Consider the following 16451-nt stretch of genomic DNA (forward strand, 5'->3'; position numbering starts at 1 on the left):
CATGAGTATAGAATTTTATACCCCAGTCACACATACGGCGTGGAAAGCTACATCTAGCTACGGATAGAAACGTAGTAATCCGAATCAATCCGTACAGGTTACTACTTTAAGGTACGGCTCAGGTACGGATCGATACGGATTACTACGTTTCTATCTGTGGCTAGACGTAACTATCCGCGCCATATGTGTGACTGGGGTAATACAGTCTACTACAACAATAAGGCAAAGTTTCAGCAGTGACAATGTTAGTTATAGCAATATGAATTGTCAAAGGTTTTAAACCCTTTTAAAGTAATCTGAATTATTAATTCAAAATAAAGAAGAACTATTCAGTGTTTCAGACATTTAAGGGGATTCACAAAACTTTTCTTTTCTTTAGAAAATATATCTGACAAGCAAAAAAATTAAAGCATGAATATTTAGATGCATTTATAACATTTAGATTTCCACTTCTGAACTTGTTGCTCGCTGCAATTAACTATTTAATGGAATTATAACTGTTTAGTGTAATGCCAAACAATCATAATTTATCAAAATAAATTAGCATGGGTTTGTTTAGTAAAAATACACCCTATGCAAACATCTTGATTTTCATGCTATGAAATCATTGTTATTTGCATAGGGGACTACTTTTCATAGATTTTGTGATAATATGTGAATTAATGAATTAAAGTTCCAAATAACAAATCAAATTCCCATTTATGCCATCTTCTTTCAGAATGTCGGCTTGGAAAACTGGGCTTTACCCAACTGCACTGCCTTTTAAAATAAAGTCTTTAAATCAACAAATTCATGTCCCTATGGAACAGCCATTTTTCATGAAACCATGAAATTTTACGCCAATCTCCAATCACAGGGAAATTAATTGAATTCACAGCTCCTTAATTATAATAATGAACTGTTTTCAACTGTTTGAAATTCATTCTCATATTCAAAGACTTTAGAAATATAATTTTTGTAAATAATTTTGCTTTTCAAAACAGAAATAAGGTGATTAAATTTAAATATTTAGCTTCTAAAGTTTCCAAAGTTGCTGTTATAATTTTCACTCAAATGTTGCTATCACTATTATAGTTATAAACAGATTTTTTGCCAAACAGGAGAGTGTATCTTTTCTTCTTTTTTATTAATTCTTACAAACTACAAATGATATTAAAGTTAAAACTGGACGAAACTGTATTTTTAAAGATAGGTGTAAAATTATATTGCAGTCAAACAATACAAAATCAACAGCAATTTATTCATACAGCAAGGAAATTACAGAAACACTGCTGTGGTTACGCTAAAAAATGTTCGACGACGTTCAACAAAAATTTATATTAAGAATAACCAGAAGAAACAATTATATACCAACGCCAATTAGTAGCATGAATAAAATCATATTAAAATAAAATTCCTTTTTGTTCTTCTTTCAAGAAATCGGACATTAATAACTTCTATTTGTGATTTATTTTATCGGCTGTTATTTACATGATATATTTTTTTTTTTAAATTGTGTTGATGTTTTAGAGTCATAATATTTTCTCTATGCAAAATCCAAATTGTATAAATTATATAAAATTCAAACATCCTTAATACATGTTACATTCGTTAACAACAATTTTAATTTATTTTTACAACAATTTGCAATAAATATGAATTGATAATGGCCGAAGTTATGTTTTTTGTAGGAAATATTAACTGTTATTTTTGTCCCTTAAATGTTTTGATTTTTGCTCCGAAATTTTACAACCTTTTTCACATCACTCATGCCGCTAACAAATTCTGCAAGTTTCCGAAAATAAACTAAGTAAAACATTAGATATTTTGTACAATTTTGTGGTACAAAATGGCTGAAATTAACAATGGTAAAAATCACATCAAAATCTTTTTTTGGCGATAAATTCCAAATAGCTAGCGATATTTTAGAGTCAACATTTTTTATTTCTCTTTTCTGAATGATATGTTACAAACTTGTTCTTTTCGAGTATTTAAGAAAATAACTAAAGGTGCTGAATGATGAATCAAACATTTCAATTTTTCATCCTTTATTATTTACTGAAAATAATTGAGTAAATTTTATTTAAAGGAAAAAAAATCCAAAAGCCTCGATACTGTACATAATTATATATCAGTAAGAAAACTGTTACAAAATTGGTTTAAAATATTTCAACAATTTTCATATGATAAAATTGGAAACATACAAGTGTATCACCATATTTGCGTTAAATTTCTTGCGGTGTATATTTTAAATTTTACTTTCTTTATAATTCAGATAGCAACATTGTAACATATGTTGCCGTAAGGATCTCACCTTTCAATGTTATATTTAACTACTGTGACTTTTTAAAGATATCGAAAATAGAATATGCTTCAAACTGAATTCATTCGGTAAATTCCTCATCACTTTCTGATATTAAAAACGTATTTCACAGACCAATTTGTCATAAACAATTAAAATATTTATAGAAATCGCTCTTTTCAAGCTTTGTGTGCTAATCATGTTTTTATAGCTCTCATATACTGAAATTTTAGTCAGACTACAAAGAATATATAATCATTCTTTTTTATTACTACAGCATTAAGCTTTTATTTTCAAAATGATTTAAAGAATTCCGTCAAAAATATAATTTTCAAACGAGAGACGGATGGAATTTAAATAGTTTTAAAACCATCCAACATCTTACTTAAAATATGACTAAATTTCTTAACTCCTAAACACTAAAGTATATATACAAGTATCAATTTCATTATTGCAGAAATTTAATACATTAAATTATTTTACAAAATATTGCAATCTTAAATACTTACTTATCTAGCGAGTTAAACAGAAATTACACGTTTTTAATACATATTATAATCCAAGTCCTGTTTTATTACAAATTAAAGGTATTCCATATTTTTTTCACTTTGTAATTATATGATCCATCAAGCCTGATTAACAGCATGTAGTAGATCAATTTCTTCACAATATAAAATTGCAAGAGAGAGAAAAACCTTCAAAAATATATATATAAAAAAACAAAAAACAAAAAAAAAAGACATACTTAATTCACACTAATTTGGGTTAACATTCATACTGTTGGTAAAAAAAAAGTTATATGTTAAGTAAATAAAGCCGAAAAAAACTACCTTTGATAGTCCCGTTAACAGTAATCGACTAATGATCATTGCATTTTCTCTAACGTATGTTTTATATCTGTTTATAAGCATAGGGGCAAAACATCTCATGAGATGCAGACGACAAATACAGTAGACTGGTATACCTGTGTTTATTAACAGAAGCTGGTGTATCAGCAGTAAAACCTGATACGCAGTCTGTGAAAACTAACTGGGTAGTCACAGTTATTACAGCTTAAAAAACGAGAGTTTTTTTCTCTCATTCTCCTGCACTAGGATTTTTTTGAAGTCTAGACCATAATTTAACACTAACAACTAAAAACATTTCCACTTGACTATTTATTTATTTTTTATTTTTTTGGTTAGAAGGGTCTCAAAAAATAATTCAAAAATTATATTAAAAATAATAAGTACTAATAAAAAAAAAAAAAGCTGAAAGACATTTTAAGAAATATACTCTTGTATAAAATGTATTAAAGGGGTCAATTATAAAAGAAACGAGACGAGAGATTTAACTTTTAAGTTAATCATCCAGTAGAACTTAAAGCTACTCACCCCCAGTTAGGGTTAAATTTTTCAACATCTTCATCTCTACTAAGTTTGACATAGAATGTATATAATTATGACAATGAAAATTGAAAGAGTGAAAATAAGTCTTAGTTAATGGTAAAAAACGCAAGAAGAATGTATATTTTTTCCATTATATCAAAAGTGCTTCAATGGTTTATGGACCCTTCTGCACAATGATTTTGGTTTGAAAAATAATCTGAATGAGTCCCCCTTCCCCTGCTGAATTTCTATAATGATCTTGTCCATCTTTCGATTTGGACAGTACCATTAACTGTAAAAAGGGGTGCTTACCAAACAGATACTGACTGAATGGCGAACAGTGCAGATCTTGATCAGACTGCATGGATCTACACTGGTCGCAAAAGCAGAATCAATCATGTCCAGCATGTTAAGGGTTAAATGTCTTTTTTTTCCGCTCAAATAATGAAAGTAATTTAATTAAATGCTTGTTACAAATCATTTCAAATTAATCTTATGTTTAAACTAATGAAACACAGAATTTATCTACTTTTCCAAATTTATTATTTTTCATTATTTTTAAAGTTCCTGTCCATAGCTGGCAATAATTTATACATATATAATTATGACATTTTGTGGAGAACAGAAGTTTCTGAATAATCATTCAAACTTATTTTTATGATGGTCAGGACTGAATATTTTTGTGCACTAAAGGTATGAAAAGCAAATGTTAATAATTTCATTACATATATTTAGATTTATATTTGTCCCAAATTAGATGATTTTATAGAGTTGACTGCAGATTCTTGCTGATTTAACTTCTTCTTCTTACGCAGCTGATTTAACTAGATGCGTGTCCACAGGACATACCTGCCCCTGCACTCCTGTCATTGTACATGGTTTCATGACTCTAGGTAAAATCTTTTTGAGATATATGCAACACAAACTTTTAAGCATTTAATGTGTTTTTTTTTTTCAAGTGATATGGACAATAACTCTGGCCTAGCTGAGAGAAATCCCCAATTGTAAATTAGCATAATATGATAATTGGCATCATTTAAAAAGAGGGCCATGATGGCCCTAGATTGTAGCATAGCAATAGGGATATTGCATGGTGCTGTGGTTTGTTAAGAGAGTGCCAATGGCCCAACCCCTCTGTCTTCAACTCTCTAGGTTTCTGTTGGGGTTACCTCACCCTTAGTTCCAAGTTCATACCTTACCCTGGGAACACAGGGGCTATTTGTCCCATAGCTGGGGGTATGTTCATAGGCATCAGGGCATGTCCACACACCGGTGGGCCTGGCATGCCACATGTCTGGGGGCAGACCTTCTCAGAGTCCCCTGCAGTTCTGCCTGAGGCCGCAAGGTGCTCAGTTACTGTGTGGTGCCAACTGACTGGAGGCACTGCAAAAGGGCTTGTCTGCAGAGAAGCTATGTACTGGCAGGGAAGACTTACACACTCAGCTTCTTTTTTACCATAAGGCTAGCCAGCAGCGGAGGCTGAAAGCGGAAGGTGACAAGCACACAGTACAGCACACTTGATGCATCAACAGACCAATGCCAAACTCAGATGATAAACAATTCAAACACTATAATGCTTCTTAATGATTTTTTGTCGAAAAAATACACGCAGATAATTGACGCAGGCTGAGGATGTTTTGAAAGGTCTCTTTAGGACAATTATCAGTGTACTGCATCCAGCAGTTCATGGGGCCAAGAGCCTCCATTTCAAGAAGTTCGAAAAAGGACCTTACAATGATGCCATAAACCAAGTTTGATGACAATCCAGCAAGTGGTTTATTTTGTCTAAATTATCAAAGGTGTTTCTATTTTAAGCTCTAGTGACCCAAAATAGACCAAGTTAACTGAAGATCCATCAAGTGGTTCATGAGTTCAGGTATTTCTATTATTAGCGATAGTGGCCTGTATCAGGGGCTGGGTGGCCCCATCTGAATAAATTTGGAAGGGGACCTTACAATGGTGCTACAGACCAAGTTTGATGAAGATCCATCAACCAGCTTATGAGAAGAATTGGTTAAAACATACTTCTGTTTCTGGCTTTAGCAGCCCCTAAACGGGGCCAAGCAGAGCGGTCATAGCTTTCTTTGAAGTTATTTTACCAAGACTGTAAATCTTAAAACTGAATTCTACTTATTATATCAATATATCATACTTTTATAGACAGATTACACTCTGGAAATTTAATATATTTAGAGACGATATCTGTGACTTTGCAAGTGTAATTTAACAGTACAAAAACAATTCTGTCTTTTGAACTTCAACTTCAGGTTATTGTTTGATCCAAGTCTCTGTCAAAGTCATTGAGAATAACTTTAACCTTTAGCCTGCTGGTGGCAAGTGATTCTGCCTTTGCGACCACTGCAGACCAAGATCAGCCAGCACATCCGTGCAGGCTGATCATGGTCTGCACTGTTCGCTATTCAGTCAGTAAATTTTCAGTGAACACCCCTTCGAATAATAAATGGTATTGCCCAAACTGAATGATGGACCAGTCCATTTTAGAAATTTAGCAGGCTACAGGTTAATGCATTGCTGTTTTCTCTTTTCCTTTGGCCATTTAATTCTTTTGTAAGCGGTGTGGGGTAGATTCAGAAGCTCTCGTGTACCGTCTCAAACGTATGGGTATAAAGACTAAAGTCTTGTTAATTTCTAATCTTCACTGGGCTGTAAGTCATATGAACAAGAAATGTAAAATTAAAACTAAGAAAAAATAAATGACCAATTTAAAACTTACCTAAACCTAAAACCTACCGTATACCCAAAATGTTGAATTTAAGTTACAGACTGGTTACTATTATGCTATAAGGGCTTAATATCCTTATTTGTAATCAGATATTAATATATCATAATACAACTGACATTTTATAAACTAACTTACCTATTTTGCTTAGTAAATACTGAAGTACCACATGACATCACTGTCAAGTTATCAAAGAAAACAACAACAACAAAACAAGAGGACCATGATGGTCCTGAATCGCTCACCTCTTCCCACATGATCCGGTTTTGAGTATGACGTCGTTTTTTTCTATTATTTAACATAGTGACCTAGTTTTTGAGCTCATGTGACCCAGTTCTGAACTTGACATAGATATTATCAAGATAAAAATTCTGAACAATTTTCATGAAGATCCATTGAAAAATATGGTCTCTAGAAAGGTCACAAGGTTTTTCTATTATTTGACCTACTGACCTAGTTTTCGAAGGTACGTGACCCTGTTTTGAACTTTACCTAGATATCATCAAGGTGAACATTCTCACTAATTTTTGTGAAGATCTCATGAAAAATATGGCCTCTAGAGAGGTCACAAGGTTTTTCTATTTTTATACCTACTGGCATAGTTTTTGATGGCACATGACCAAGTTTCGAAACTGACCTAGGTATCATCAAGGTGAACATTCAGATCAATTTTCAGGAAGATCCATTGAAAAATATGGCCTCTAGAGAGGTCAAAAGATTTTAATAATTTTAGACCTACTGACCTAGTTTTTGACCACAGTTGACCCAGTTTCAAACTTGATCTAGATATCATCAAGATGAAGATTCAGACCAACTTTCATACAGATTCCATGAAAAGTATGGCCTCTAGAGAGGTCACAAGGTTTTTATATTATTTGACTTACTGACCTAGTATTTTATGGCACGTGACCCAGTTTCAAACTTGATATAGATATCATCAAGGTGAACATTCTGACCAATTTTTATGGAGATCCATTCACAAGTATGGCCTCTAGAGAGGTCACAAGGTTTTTCTATTTTTAGACCTACTGACCTAGTTTTTGACCGCACACGACCCTGTTTCGAATTTGACCTAGATATCATCAAGATGAACATTCAGACAAATTTTCATACAGATCCCATGAAAAATATGGCCTTTAGAGAGGTCACAAGGTTTTTCCATTATTTGACCTACTGACCTAGTTTTTGATGGCACGTGACCCACTTTCAAACTTGACCTAGATATCATCAAGACGAACATTCAGACCAACTTTCATACAGATCCCATGAAAAATATGGCCTCTAGAGAGGTCACAAGGTTTTTCTATTATTTGACCTACTGACCTAGTTTTTGAAGGCACATGACCCACTTTCAAACTTGACCTAGATATCATCAAGGTAAACATTCTGACCAATTTTCATGAAGATCTCATGAAATATATGGCCTCTAGAGAGGTCACAAGGTTTTTCTATTTTTAGACCTACTGACCTAGTTTTTGATGGCATGTGACCCAGTTTCGAACTAGACCTAGATATCATCAAGATGAACATTCAGACCAACTTTCATACAGATCCCATGAAAAATATGGCCTTAGAGAGGTCACAAGGTTTTTCTATTATTTGACCTACTGACCTAGTTTTTGACGGCACGTGACCCAGTTTCGAACTTGACCTAGATATCATCAAGGTGAACGTTCTGACCAATTTTCATGAAGCTCTTGTGAAATATATGGCCTCTAGAGAGGTCACAAGGTTTTTCTATTTTTAGACCTACTGACCTAGTTTTTGACCGCACGTGACCCAGTTTCAAAACTGACCTAGATATCATCAAGATGAACATTCTGACCAACTTTCATAAAGATCCCATGAAAAATGTGACCTCTAGAGTGGTCACAAGCAAAAGTTTACGGACTGATGCACGCACGCACGGACGACGGACATTGCGCGATCACAAAAGCTCACCTTGTCACTTTGTGACAGGTGAGCTAAAAAACAAGAGCTGTCGGAGGACAGCAACGCTTGACTATTCAACAGCCTTGTCAACTGAAAAAATAGGAAGTCAAAAAAGGAGCATAATTTTGTAAAAAACCAAACCAAAAAAAGCAAACCAGAGTTATGGAAACTGTGCAATATATTAGTCAATAAAAGTGTGAAGTTTCAATCCATTCACATAAGTGGTTACTGAGAATTACATAAAAAACTTAACCAAACTGGGACGCCTACGCATGGTTGAGTCCAACAGTTCTACCTATTCTTTGAATAGTTGAGCTAAAATCAATACATACTAATGAAAGCATTTTCTAAATATAGTAAAAGAAATGAGAAACTGATTGTGCCCCTGTATTTCCTAATTAAGAAAACTGAGAAAAATCTACATGTTCCACCTACACAGTAAGCAAACTGACAAAAATCTACATGTTCCACCTACACAGTAAGCAAACTGACAAAAATCTAAAGGTGTGCCTTTTATGTCCATGTTAGGAATCTGATTGTAATACCAAAACATTCAACAATGACATAACGTGAAACAAGTAGCCAATGGTTAAGCTAACCATCCTGCAACATTCTATTTTAACCTTTTTAACTGAAATATATATCACAATGACATATTACACAATATTATTGCAAGAAGGTAATAAAAAAAAATCTGAAAACATTGCTTCTATACTTATGAAAAGTCACATATGGCAGACTGCAGATTACGGGGGCAATTCATGTTGCTTCACTGAAGACCAAGACATATAAATTAATTATTAAAACACCAACATAACCCTTTCTACTTATATATATTTATAAATATATATCTTGATTGTGCCATTTGAAGGTTCAACTAATAGACATGTCTGCCAGTATGATTTACCTTGCCTTATTTAGGTAGAAACCACAATCGTGCTGAACAATATCACCCACATAAAGTCCGAGGCCATTCAAAAATAATTTCTAAATAAACATCTGACTTTGTCATTTTTAGGCCTTTTTAATTCTGATTATTCAATTTATTGTATGAAAAGGTTCAAGATAACAAGCAAAACATTCAACCAAGTTTACTTCATAGCAATCTGACAGACAATCATGCTTCTTTTGTAAGTTAACCTTTAGCCTGCTGGCGGCAAGTTATTCTGCCTTTGCGACCAGTTCAGACCAATCTGTGCAGTCTGATCATGGTCTGCAGCTGATCATGGTCTGCACTGTTTGCTATTCAGTCAGTAAATTATCAGTGAACACCCCTTCGAATGATAAATGGTATTACCCAGATTGAATGATGGACCAGTCCATTTTAGAAATTTAGCAGGCTAAGGGTTAATTTACAGTCGCCAATGGCTACCCTATGTGGACCACTCCTCTACAAGACTATTTATAGTTTTCAGTGGGAGGATACTGCAAGATACAAAAGGCATTCTAATTCCGGAAGCTTCCCTGATTCTTCAGCGTGTCAGGTGAAAACTTTCATCTTAATTGGAGGAGTAAACCTTTAGCCTGCTGAAGGCCAGTGATAGTCGGTAAAATTTCAGTGAACACCCCTATGAATAATAAGTGGTACTGCCCAAATTGAATAATGGACAAGTCCATTTTAGAAATTTAGCAGGGTAAAGGTTAAATTCATCATTATGTCATGCCTCATTATATTCCCTACAGTGGCTTTAAAGTTATTTTCAGAACAATAGAAAATTACGTAAAACAAGAGGGCCAAGATGGCCTTAGGTCGCTCACCTAAGAAACACACCATAACAGTGTAAAACATGTTTGACCTAGTGATTTCATGGAAACAAATATTCTGACCAATTTTCATTAAGATTGGACCAAAAAATTGGTCTCTTGCGATAAAACAAGCATTTTCTTAGATATGACCTAGTTTTTGACCCTAGATGACCCATGTTCAAACTCGACCTAGATTTTATCAAGGCAATCATTCTGACCAAAATTCATGAAGATCAATTGAAAAATACAGCCTCTATCACATACACAAGTTTTTTCTTTGATTTGACCAAGTGACCTAGTTTTTGACCTCAGATGACCCATATTCAAATTCGACCTAGATTTCATTAAGGTAATCATCCTGACCAAAAATCAATTGAAAAAAACAGTCTCTATCGCATACACAAGATTTTTCTTTAATTTGACCTAGTGACCTAGTTTTTGACCTCAGATACCCCATATTTAAATTCGTCCTAGATTTCATCAAGGCAATCACTCTGACCAAATTACATGAAGATCAATTGAAAAATACATCCTCTATTGCATACACAATGTTTTTCTTCGATTTGACCTAGTGACCTAGTTTTTGATCCCAGATGACCCATTTTCGAACTCGGCCTAGATTTTATCAAGGTAATCATTCTGGCTAAATTGCATGAAGATCAGTTGAAAAATACAGCCTCTATTGCATACACAAGGTTTTTCTTTGATTTGACCTAGTGACCTAGTTTTTGACCCCAGATGACCCATTTTCGAACTTGGTCTAAATTTCATCAAGGTTTTCATTCTGACCAAAGTTCATGAAGATCAATTGAAAAATACAGCCTCTATCGCATACACAAGGTTTTTCCTTGATTTGACCTAGTGACCTAGTTTTGTACCCCAGATGACTCATTTTCGAACTTGGCCTAGATTTCATCAAGGTAATCATTCTGACCAAAACTCATGAAGATCAATTGAAAAATACAGCCTCTATCGCATACACAAGCTAAATGTTGACAGACGACAGACGCCAGACGACGGACATTGAGCGATCAGAAAAACTCACCTGAGCATTGCTCAGGTGAGCTAAAAAGAGAGCAAATTCAAGAATTATTCAAGACAGAGTTCTGGTTCTTTCCCTCTGCACTCAGTCTCAATGTCATCTTTTATTAGACTGTGTTTCATTATATTCCCTTCTTGTAACCTTAACAAAAGACTAGAGCTGTCACAGGAGACAGCGCAGTAGACTATTTCGATGCTGGATAGTGAAACGGGGCACATATAAGGGAGCTGGAGCTGTCACTGGAGAACTTAATTACTCCAATGTTGATGAAGATATCAGACAATATCTTAAGTCTGTGTCAAATGTATTTAGTTATAACAGAGACAGAGAAGTGTATCAAAACATTAAATAAGTATAAAAGGGACATAATTCATGGACAACTTCTGCAAAAGTAATGCACCATGTATCATACCATGTGGCTTATTTTGTGGAACAACTATTTTAAGTCTGAATCAAGTAAGTGAGATATATGTAGACCAGTCCTGAACCAGAAATTCTAGTAAAAAAGCATTTTGATGTCAGCATCATGAACATTTTGTCAAAATGATGTGGGTGACTATGTGGAACAACCATTTTAAGTTTGAATAAAATCCATTTTGTAATAACAGAGATATAGTGCAAAAGCACCTGAAAATTAAACTGAATTTCTAAGTAAAAAGGGGACATAAGTCACTAAATATTTGTGCCAGAGTTATGGACCTTGTATAAAATAATGTGGGCGATGATGTCAAACAATTGTTTTACGTTTGAATCAAATCCCTTATTTAATAATATAGAGTGAATGTGCATCAAAACTTTAATCTGAAATTTTATGTAAAAAGGTGGCATAATTACGAGTGTTACCATAACATTTTACTGCTTTGAAAACCAAGTGTGAATTTGAAAACAAACAATTTTCACCATTCTGCACTGTATACATGTACAAAGTGTAAATATAATATAATGGAGATAATAACATTTATTTAATACTAGTACGAGATTTTTCCACAGTATAAGAAGAAAGAAAAAGAAAACAGATCAACATGCATAATATATATATATATATTGCTTTTATTTTAAAAAAAGGACTTAATACATATGCAAACTTTATTAAGTAATATTTAAAAAAAAAAAACGGTATATATAGTCCCGGGCAGAACTGTTTCATACAACAGTCACGTTCGGGCCATTCCGTATTTGATCGGAAATTTGTGTTTCATCTACCGCCAATTGGCTATTTTAGCGCTGCTGATACTGCGCTAATACACATACGCGCTAATATGTCGAAACTACTCAATTTAAGATGTTTGCGCTAAAATTTAGCTGCGCTAATATAAGTTTACTTACAGTAGTAACAAGAGGGTCATAATGACCCTGAATCGCTCACCTGAGTAATATGAGCCACATGTTTTAAATGGCCAACTGATGCTAAAATATTAAGAAAGTAGGTCAGTAGGTCACATTCATCATCACTGAAAGTCAGTTTTGAGATCGGTGTGCAAAACTGTACATGTCGTCTAAATTTCAAGGCTGTATCTTAAAAAAAAAAAAAAAAGTAGGTCAGTAGGTCAAGGTCAGTCAAGTGACCCCTAATCACCTGGGGTCATCAGGAAATTATAATTGAACAGTAGGAAATATGATCTGATAATTTTTGAAGTACTTTTTCCTACATAACGCATATAAGAAGTGATCCCAGGGCAGGGCCTCTTTTCACCCCAGGGGCATAATTTGGACAATCTTGTTAGAGATCCACTAAGCAATGCTACATACCAAATATCACAGGCCTAGGCCTTGAACTTTCAGACAAGAAGATTTTTATTTTTTTATTCTTATGTAAGTCTATACTAAACTTGGGACCCCCAGGGCAGGGCCTCTTTTCACCCCTGGATCATAATTTGAACAATTTTGGTAGAGGAACACTAAGCAAGGCAACATACCAAATATCAAAAACCTATGCCCTGCAGTTTCAGGCAAGAAGATTTTTAAAGTTTTTTCCTATAAATTAAGTCTATGTAAAACTTGAGACCCCCAGGACAGGGCCTCTTTTCAATCCAGGGGCATAACTTGAACAATCTTGGTAGAGAACCACAAGGCAAGCTACATACCAAATATCAAAGGCCTAAGTCTTGTGATTTTAGACAAGAAGGTTTTTCCTATATAAGTCTATGTAAAACTTGTGACCCCCAGGGCAGGGCCTCTTTTCACCCCAGGGGCATAATTTGAATAATTTTCATAGAGGACCATTAGATGATGTCACATGCCAAATATCAAGGCTCTATGCCTTGTGGTTATGGACAAGAAGATTTTTAAAGTTTTTCCTTCTGGTTGAGTTCTGCATGGAATTCAATTCTTTGAATAATCTTGAAAAGGGGCCACCCAAGGATCATTCCTGTTAAGTTTGGTGTGTTTCTGCCCAGTGGTTTTCAAGAAAAAGATTTTTTTAGAAAATGTTGACGGACATCAACGGACATTGAGCGGTCACAAAAGCTCACCATGAGCCTTTGGCTCAGGTGAGCTAAAAATGCATCAAAATTAATCTAAAATTCAAAAGGGGGCATAATTTATGAAGTACTGGTGCCAAGAGTTATGATCCTTGTGTCATATGATGTGGGTGATGATGCTGAACAACTATTTAGGGTTTGAATCAAATCCATTTACTAGTAGTAATAACAGATAAGTGAAAGTGCACCAAAACTTTAACATGAAATTCTAAGTAAAATGGGGGAATAATTCATAAAATATTGGTGTGAGAGTCATGGTCCTTGTGTCAGATGATGTGGATGATAATGAGGAATAACTATTTTAAGTTTGAAGCAAATCCATCAAGTAATTACAGAGGCAAAGAGAAACAAGAGGGTCACTGACCCTAAAACGCTCACCTGTGTACAAGGCTTCAGTGTGTTTGTATAAGTACAGAGTTAGGTTTCTGTTAGCTTATATTATATACATGTCAAACACATTTTTTAACCTAGGGCAATAATTTCAACAATTACGGTAGAAATTACAAATCTGATATCACAGCCAAAAATCAAGGCTCTAGCTATTATTGATTCAGAGAAGATTTTCAAAGTTTCTTATATAAAAGCCTATAGTAAGTACATGTCAGACACAAAGGCATGGCCATTTTTTTTACCTTAGGGAAATAATTTGGACAAGCAGTGTAGACAGTCAAACCCAAGTATCAAAACTCTAGAGAAAAGGATTTTTAAAGTCTGATAGCTGGAAACCTATTTTCAACCAAAAAGACCCATATGTTCAATGAACCATTTTAACAACTTTGAAAGAGGGCTACCCAGAGATCATTTGTGTAAAGTTTCATCAAAATCCATTCAGTAGTTTTGAAGGAGATATTGTTTAAAGATATTGTTGATGAAAAGTGACCATGCCCTCTGGTGCCTATGTTTTTTGACGAATTCAGAAAAATTTGAATAATATTTGTAAAAGGTCACAAAAGAACCATTTGTGTAAAATTATTTTAAAATCGGGTTAGCAGTTTCACACAAGAATTTTTTTTAAGTTTCCACTATATACATATAGCGGAAAGTGACCATGCCTTCTGGTGGCCATGTTTTCTGATGAATTGGTATAATCTGAACAATCTTGGTAGAGGGTCACACAAGGACCATTTGTGTAAAATGATTCTAAAATCGGGCTAGCAGTTTCACACAAGAAGATTTTTTTTAAATTTCCACTTTAAACATACTGGGAAAAGTGACCATGCCCCCTGGCAGCCATGTTTTTTGACAAATCGATACAATCTGAACTATCTTGGTAGAGGGTGACAGAAGGACCATTTGTGTGAAAGCATTTCAAATCGGACCAGCAGTTTAGGAGGAGATGTTGTTTGAAGATTTTTCTATTTTTAGTTCTGGCGGCCCCTATGTGCAACCAAGCAGAACCATTTGAACAACTTTGGTAGAAGACCATCCAAGGAACATCCATGCCAAGTTTCATCAAAATCCATTCAGTGGTTTTGGAGGAGATGTCTTTTAAACACAATTGTTGATGATGGATGGACGCACACACGCACGATGGACACAGCATGATCACAACAGCTCATCATGAGCATTGCTCAGGTGAGCTAAAAAGCGAAAGTGCATCAAACCTTTAACCAAGGTGTGGACATGGAAGGATGCTAGTTCCAGGGCGAGCAGGATAGCTCTCCATGATTATACTTTGTATCGTCAAGCTAAAAATTAAGTACAACTAGAGTTTGATCATTAAATGGGACTCATACTACCAACAAAAACCTTTTTTTAATGAAAGAATAAAACACCACTGTATCATTCTGAATACCTGTCCCTTAACCTTTCATGATCGATCTTGCAAATATTTATAAATTAATTTTATTTGAGGAAAAGGTATGGTTTTTAGCCTTTCAGTTTATGTCATTTTTACCTATCACTGTAAAAAGTTACATGAAATAATTCACTTTAGTGGATTTACAGATATTGTCTTAAATCATAAACTGTGAAAAAGTAGATACTGAATTTTGTTTTTTATACATCAACAATAATGTAATAAATAGTCATGACAGAGTTATGGTTCTTCTGTTCTTACTTCCATTTCATTGTCATCTTTCACTGCATAGCCGCAATAAATTCCCTTTAGTGGAGTTATAAAGTTTTTGCTTTAACATTATTGAAAAGAAGTTCAAAAAGGCATTAAATGTATCGTTACTAAGACAGATTTATGATAATTGTGTATTTCACCTTCCCCAGTGACATTATATCATTGTTCCAAGTTATATCAAAATCCTCTCAGATGGAATAAAGAGTACATTCTCTTAAACATTACAAAATGTGCAAAAGTAAGTAAAATGAGAAAAAAAATTAACAAATCTTCAGAGTTTTATGTTCACATGTCTTCCGATTTCTATCAAAGTAAAATGTGTGTACTCCATGTTCTCAAAGGACCAGGAAATATAACAACAATGAACATTTAATTAAGTTGTTAAACCTAACTTGTTCAAGATTTTATTGTCCAACACTGATTGAAGGCACTGACCTCCAGATTTTAGCTATAAAAATATAATGCACATTAGAGTATGAGTTTTGTTTCTAAATCATCTTAAAAATGCCAATAATAAAAAAACAAGAGGACCATGATGGTCCTGAATCGCTCACCTATCTCCACATGACCCAGTGTTCAACTGAGTATGACATCGTTATTTCTATTATTTGACATAGTGACCTAGTTTTTGAGCACATGTGACCTAGATATCATCAAGATAAAAAATTCTGACCAATTTTCATGAAGATCCATTGAAAAATATGGCCTCTAGAGAGGTCACAAGGTTTTTCTATTATTTGACCTAATGGCCTAGTTTTTGAAGGCACGTGACCCACTTTTAAACTTGACCTA

General features: G+C 34.1%; 1 protein-coding gene across 4 annotated transcripts in view; it reads right to left on the minus strand.

The window, feature by feature from the left end:
* LOC123527814 (zinc finger protein rotund-like) overlaps window positions 1–16451 on the minus strand; it is a 199858-nt gene that overhangs the window by 171516 nt on the left and 11891 nt on the right. The window contains exon 1 of one of the 4 annotated variants that reach the window (XM_053523733.1): window positions 3112–3190. The exons of the other annotated variants lie outside the window; for them this stretch is intronic. The gene's annotated coding sequence lies outside the window, so the exon portion shown is untranslated. Of the gene's footprint in view, window positions 1–3111; window positions 3191–16451 lie in introns of those variants that run through there. 4 annotated transcript variants of the gene reach the window in all.

Source organism: Mercenaria mercenaria, chromosome 14 (assembly GCF_021730395.1).
Source record: "Mercenaria mercenaria strain notata chromosome 14, MADL_Memer_1, whole genome shotgun sequence".
Lineage (NCBI taxonomy): Eukaryota > Metazoa > Mollusca > Bivalvia > Venerida > Veneridae > Mercenaria > Mercenaria mercenaria.